Here is a 7,624-nt window from a genome sequence, read left to right as displayed (position 1 = left end):
GGCCCGTCTCCGCCCCGACCGGCCGCGCCCAGCCCCGCTGCCTCCGGTCGCCCCCGCCGCCTCCGGCCGCCTCCGCCGCCATTCCCGGCCACCCCGTCGCCGGATCCGGACGGGTGGGATGGGATCCACCCGTCCCGGAACCAAACGCTTGACGCCTCGTCCCGCGGGATCCCCTCGTCCAGTTTTCGGAGGTCTAATTTCTGCCAAGTCCCGGTTTCTGTGTAGTTATCATGCCATGTTCGTTGCACTGTATCTCTGCATCCGTAACTCCGTTTCGTGCGTGTAATATCTCAAATTGTTTGTCTCAACGAGTAATTCATTTCGTTACATTGCATCATATTCATTTGAGGTCATCTAGATGCCCGAATCATCGTTGCAAGAGTGCTTCATAATGTTTTCTGTTGTCTGTTATCAGAACGAGCTCTTTTGTTATTTTTGCCATGATTGATGTGTGCATCCTATGAGGTTGATGTCTATATGTGTTTTGAACTATGTCATGTCTTCTTTACAGAGGTGCTTACCATGTATTTTTGTGATCAATGTGGTGACTATCACAAGCATGCAAACTAGGCATCGTGATGTTGCTGTTTTAGTCCCTGTTCTGTTGTAATTTTGATGCCATGTAAACTTGATGCTACAGAGAGATCCATGCATATTTTGAGATACTTCAGTAAGGGTGTTTTGAACATATGGTTGTTGTCTATCAATTCATGCCTCTGGTTGCAATTATGGAGTAGTCTAGAATGTCATTTTAGTGCTCTACTTTTGCTTCAAAATGTTTCCTGGCAGATTGTTTACGTGTTATTCAATTTGGCCAAGGTTGTTGTAGTTGATCCTTGCATGCTATGGACTTGTTCTTAACTTGGTTTGTTTCACAAACATGTCTTCTTGATGATGCTATGCTTATCTTGTCATGAAATGACTTGTGGTAAGTGTATTGAGCTTGTTAAGTAGTGTACTTGATGTTGCTGTTTTGCTAGGCTGAATCTGTTATTTCGCGATGCTATGTAAACATGTTGCTACTAATCATTCTATGCATAATCTGGAGATGTCCTATAAATATGTTTCGATCTACATGTCATCCTCTAACCATAAATGCCCCTGGTTGCAATTATACCTTGCTGTAGCTTGTTCATATCTTGCTCTAAAGTTGCTTCATAATGTTGCTGTCAGCCTGTTAACATTAAGTTCAGTTGTTTCCATGTGTTTTCCTAGTGTTCCATGCACCCTATGACCTTTCTATTTCCATGCTTAGCTTCACAAATAGGTCTTATTACTGTTGGGTGCCTTGCCATGCCATGTATTGCTCTGTAGTGAGTTGCACAAGCTCATCTACATGCCTTCATAATTCTGTTTTCTGCCATGTTTGAATCGGTAATATAACTTGCCATGTTTACGTGGGTGCCATCATATTTTCTGATCCTTTTTGGCTTATGGTAAGTAAGGGACTTTTGATATATGCATTTAGTATATTCATGCCATGCCTTTGTTTGCCATGATAAGTTCCTGTAACATGTTGTTTGATAGCTCTGAACATTGCATCGTGATGTTATTTTCTGCAAAGTCTGAATTGTTATTACTTGCAATCTTAGCAGGTGTGTTTGAGCATGTTCTAGTGATTTCTGGAGATAGCTCAGTGTTCATGTTTTGTTATTCTTTACCTGTACATCATGCCCATGCCTTTTGTTTTCTTATTATGGTCCTGTAGCATGTTGTTTTGATGCTTGCAATATGCCTAGTTGCTGTTTTGGACAGATTGTTGCTATAACTTGTATAGTGTGTGTGTGTTGAACCGTTGCTCCGTTTTGAGTGTGCTCTATATGAAACTTACTTGTTTTTGCATATAGTTCCATATTATCATGTTGCATCCATGTTTTGAGGTGTTTTCTTGATGTTTGGGTGCATTTTGCATCAATGCCATGTTTAACTTGTGTTGCTCATATCTTCTAGGTCGTAGCTCCGAACTAAATGAACTTTATATGTAACTTGACTAGAATCTCGTGTAGATCATCTTGGTGCATCTTAACTTGCTGTTTAACAACTTGAAAATAAGGTTTATTCAGATCTGGACCAACTTCGAAATATGCATATGAGGACTTACCGGAATTGTTATAAGTTGTTCCCGGCCTCATTTAAACTTGCTTTGATGTGTTGCTCTTGTTTGCATCATCTGTTGCCATGAGTAGCTTCATGTAGCTTTGTCATGCATCATGCTTGTTATGCATCATGTCATGTTCATATGTGGTGTGTTTACCTTGTTGTGTGCTTCTTTTCGATAGTTCCTGTTTCGTTGCGATCGTGAGGATTCGTTCGTCTATGCTTGGTTCGTCTTCGTGGCTTCATCTTCTTCATGGACTTGTTCTTCTTCCTTGCGGGATTTCAGGCAAGATGACCGTTACCCTGGATCTCACTACTATCATTGTTGTGCTAGTTGTTTCGTTCTATCGCTATGCTGCGTTACCTATCGTTTGCTCATCAAGCCATCCCAAATTGCCATGAACCTCTAACCTTTGACACCTTTCCTATGCAAACCGTTGTTTGGCTATATTACCGCTTTGCTCAGCCCTCTTATAGCGTTGCTAGTTGCAGGTGAAGTTGAAGATTGCTCCATGGTGGATAGGATTTATGTTGGGATATCACAATATCTCTTATATTATTAATGCATCTATATACTTGGTAAAGGGTGGAAGACTCGTCCTTTTGCTTGGTGTTTTGTTCCACTCTTGCCGCCCTAGTTTCCGTCATACCGGTGTTATGTTCCCAGATTTTGCGTTCCTTACGCGGTCGGGTGATTTATGGGACCCCCTTGATAGTTCGCTTTGAATAAAACTCCTCCAACAAGGCCCAACCTTGGTTTTACCATTTGCCTCACCACCACCTACTTTTCCCTTGGGAGTCGCTCTCTCGAGGGTCATCTTTATTATAGCCCCCCCGGGCCAGTGCTTGTCTAAGTGTTGGTCCGAACCAGAGCCACTTGCAGCGCCACCTCGGGGAAACTTGAGGGTTGGTTTTAGTTGTACGTAGTGTTCATCCTATGTTGCCCTGAGAACGAGATATGTGTAGCTCCTATCGGGATTGTCGGCGCATCGGGCGGTCTTGCTGGTCTTGTTTTACCATTGTCGAAATGTCTTGTAAACCGAGATTCCGAGTCTGATCGGGTCTTCCTGGGAGAAGGTCTATTCCTTCATTGATCGCGAGAGCTTGTCATGGGCTAAGTTGGGAGACCCCTGCAGGGTATAATCTTTCGAAAGCCGTGCCTGCGGTTATAGGAAGATGGGAATTTGTTAATGTCCAGTTGTAGATAACTTGACACCAGATCCGAATTAAAATGCATCAACTGTGTGTGTAGCCGTGATGGTCTCTTTTCGGTGGAGTCCGGGAAGTGAACACGGTTTCTGGGTTATGTTTGACGTAAGTAGGACTTCAGGATCACTTCTTGATCATTACTAGTTGACGACCGTTCCGTTTGCTCTCTTCTGGCTCTTATTTGCGTATGTTAGCCACCATATATGCTTAGTCGCTGCTGCAGCCTCACCACTTTACCCCTTCCTTTCCCTTTAAGCTTTGCTAGTCTTGATACCCATGGTAATGGGATTGCTGAGTCCTCGTGGCTCAGAGATTACTACAACAACAGTTGCATGTACAGGTTTTGCGATGATCATGACGCGAGAGCGATGCTTGCTTGCATTGAGTTTTTTTCTGCTTCTTCTTCGATCAGGGGATAGGTTCCAGTTCGGCAGCCTGGGCTAGCAGGGTGGATGTCGTTTGAGTTTCTGTTTGTGTTTCATCCATAGTCGGATGATGATCTTATGTATTGTGATGTTGTATTCGTGTGGCATTGTATGCCTTATGTATGTATCCCCATCTATTATGTAATGTTGATGTAATGATATCCACCTTGCAAAAGCGTTTCAATATGCGGGTCTATCCTTGGTGGGACCTTCGAGTTCCTTTTGGATAGGGTCGCATATTGGGCGTGACAACTTGCAACCTTCATTCCATGTGTATTCCCTAGGACACCAAGCCAATGATTGACTTGTTCAAGGAGAAGAAGTTCCTTCTTAAGAGCATGCCTTATGTAAGGACTTCAATATCCTCGACGATGGTTCCCCACCTGAACTCGGTAGTGTTTTATTATAAGACTACTATGTGGTCATGATTGTCTGGGACAACATGTTCGCATGTGTGTAGCAAAACCAGCTCATGTGTTGGAGCTTGCTCTCGTAGTTCATTCCTTGAGAATCTCGCAACGTCATCTAGTCGATTTGTGTTGCAAACTTTCTTTTCCAGACATGCTATCTGAAATATCCTGTCACCAACCGGATTTGAATCTCAGGCAGATGTGATGGTTGGTACTTTTCCAAGATCTGTGATGTAGGCTCTGGCAAGGTTGATGTTTTGGCCGACACACCTAGCCGGAATATCTATCATTGTAGTATCTTGAATGAGCAATTTGCCCATATTCTCTATAAGGATTTCATGATGACTTTTCTAGAAGTGTTCCTTATAAATCCTTTCTCTTCCGAAGTCCGACCTATACTTGATGGCCACGTTAATGCTTTAAGTATGACTGTGGTATGTAGAACATCAAGGAGAACATTAGAAGCAGAGTGCTAAATGTTTCTCGGTCAATCATCGAGATTTTGATCCCTTGGCCTCGCTAAGGTGAAATCTAAGGAGATGTTATCTTCCTTTGCATCTGCATCGTCCATCACTATTCATCATGGTAGTACGTTGTGTTGCCAGGATCCTTGACATAGATATTGGTAAGACCTTGATGAATATGGAAATGCTCAAGTTCTTGAGAGCACGCACAAGCGCTAGGTGTTATCATTGACACTAACTAGGATTGCTCTCAGTTTCCTCGATTACGCTATTACTTTTCAAACAGTGGACTCACTCTCTACTGTTGAGATTCTCCCCAGTTACTAAAATCATCCCTTCTGTTGTTTTCAACAAGGTAGTCCACCTCATCCATTCTAGTCGGAGTATGCCATTCTCCAAACTTCTTCAAACGATCATTTGTGATTGTCTTATGCTGGTATAAAGAGTCTCAATGATCTAGATAACAAAACTAATTCTTTCTGCCACTTCAGGGAAAATCCTGCAAGTCACCTTCCCTAAGGTGCCCCGTTGTGGAATCATGGCAGATACCTCCTCGCTATCTTGAAACCACGCGCCATCTTCTTCAGCATGGAATTTTGCCTACCAGTTTGTCCTTTCGTCATTTGCTTCTTTCCATCCCTTCTGATGTGTGTTTTGTGTCTCAACTCGAGAGATGTTACTGTGTCTCATACTATGAGTTGATCATGAGTGGCTCGATCTTCGAGAAGATCAACTCTTTAGAGTTTCCCTTTCTTCTCATTGTCGTGTTGGATGAAGATCTCGAAAGCAGAGATATCAATATCAGGATGATGTAGTGAATCAACATCTTCGAGAAGAGCTTTTGGATCTTGAAGATCATGTTAGCTTGTGTTCCCATGTCCTTTTACCTCACGTTTGAATCTCGGGACGAGATTCCTGTTTAGTGGGGGTGAGTTGTCATAGCCCTAGAATAATGCTTGTAAACCATGCATCATGTCTAATTTCTGAAAGTTGAAGTGAGGAAATTTGAACGCCTCAAAACATTTAAATAAAAGAAGGGCAAATAACCCTGGAAAATGCATCCAAAGTTTCCAAAATGGTCTTCAATGGTGTTTGATTATTTTGGGAAGGGTTTTGATCCAAACCAAAAATATGGAACTTTTTTAGGAATTATTTTGGCCATTTGGATTTAAATTAATAAATATTTGAATTGGATTTAATTATTCTATAAAAGAATTACAGGTCCAATAATTCTGGAAACCTATGGGTGGCTCTAAATATATCCTAACAGACCACATAGGGATTTCCAGGAGGATATAAAATAGTTTGGTTTTGAAAATCAAATTCAAAAAAATTGCAAAAAGAACAGAAAACAGAAATAAATAGAAAGACAGAAACTTACCTGAGCCCACTTACCTGGCCTTCTACTGTAGCAGCCCAGCCCACCACCGCAGACATCCCTGCTGTCTTCCTCCTCAGACAGTAGAATGCAGGCGCGTGGCCATAGCGCGCGGGCACACGCCCAGGCCACCTCCTGCCTCTCTGCCTGTCTCCCCGTTGCCCTGAGGATGCCACGCACCCTCCTGGACCCTCCTCGCTCTCTTCCTCACCTTCACTTCCCCCTGGATCCCTCTCTCTTCCCTACTGAGCAGGGCTCGTCACCACCGACGTTGTTCACCATAGCGACCACCTCCCCCTGAACCTCTCTCCGCCTCCAGAAGATCCCCCATGACCACCTCTTCCTCCTCGATGAGTCATGCGAGCTCGGCCCCCCTGCATCGCCGCCTACATCGCCTTCTTCTCCCTCCGGCCACCGAGATCGCCGGCGACCTCCCGTCGTCACCAGCCCCTCCCCGAGCTCGCCCACCGCCTCGTCCGAACCGCCGTGAGCTTCCACGCCGTCTCCCCCTCTTCTTTTTGTCGTTTGCGCACTCTAACCGCCTCCTCCATCGGAGCCGAGATGCTCCACCGCAAGAGCTTGTCACCGACGTTGCTCCGGTGACCATTTGGTCGCGCCAATGTGCCAATCACGTCTGCCGCATTGCGTAATGCCTCGCCCGCGCTTTAGTCTGAGCATTTGCTTGCTGCAGCCGCGCCCCCGTGCACAGCCAAGCTCCGGCCGCCGCTGTCGAGATCGCCGACGTCGTTTCCGGCGTCCCCGTGTCCAACCACTTGCACCACTGGATGCGGTAGCTCCCCAGCTACTCATAGCACATCTTCGTCATTGATTTGGTCGACGGAGGACCAAATCTGAAGCCAGCCGCCGCATCTGGCCGCGCCGGAGGGTTGACCGCTTTGACCGGCGGGGTTTCACCCGTCTGCCCAGGGGTTTGACCCCTCTCTCTCACTTACGTGTGGGCCCAGGCCCCTGTTTAATTAGTGTTAGGTTAGTTAGTGTTAATTAACTAGTTAATTAGATGACCCACTGACACGTGGGCCCCGTACTGCTGACGGTTTAGTTAGGGCTAGTTTAGCACTAATTATCTCAGTTAGATAACTGAGTCACTCACAAGTGGGCCCCACAGGTCAGGTTTGACCTGGCCGACCCAGTTGACCTGCTGACGTCACACCGACGTCATGCTGACGCAGTAATCTGTTTTCTGGACTTTAAATAAATCCTAAAAGATTTATTTATCTCAAAAAAATAACCAAAACTTCTAAAAATCATATAAAATCAACGGTAACTCCAAATGAAACCAATTATATATGAAAAATTATCAGGAAATTCCAAAAGAATCTGTTTATGGCATTTTCATGCATGTTTCAGTAACCTAAAGCTACTGTATATGACAATTTGAATTAATGGTATTTGAAATGTCATATATGGAGTTTGATTTGAATCTTAGATTCAAACCAAGTCCATTTAACCTACTACTAGTTGCATTAGCTCAAACCACATCATATTGCCATGTCATGAGCATGCATCAGATTGTTGCATTGCATTGATTGTGTTCTTTCTTTGTTGCCGATGTTTGTCCCCCCTCAGTATACATTGTTCCGACGATGAGTTCGATGACACCGATGAGGAACTATACTATCT

The sequence above is a fragment of the Triticum dicoccoides genome, chromosome 2B (assembly GCF_002162155.2).
Source record: "Triticum dicoccoides isolate Atlit2015 ecotype Zavitan chromosome 2B, WEW_v2.0, whole genome shotgun sequence".
NCBI classification, from domain to species: Eukaryota; Viridiplantae; Streptophyta; class Magnoliopsida; order Poales; family Poaceae; genus Triticum; species Triticum dicoccoides.
Note: the sequence above shows the minus strand (reverse complement) of the source record.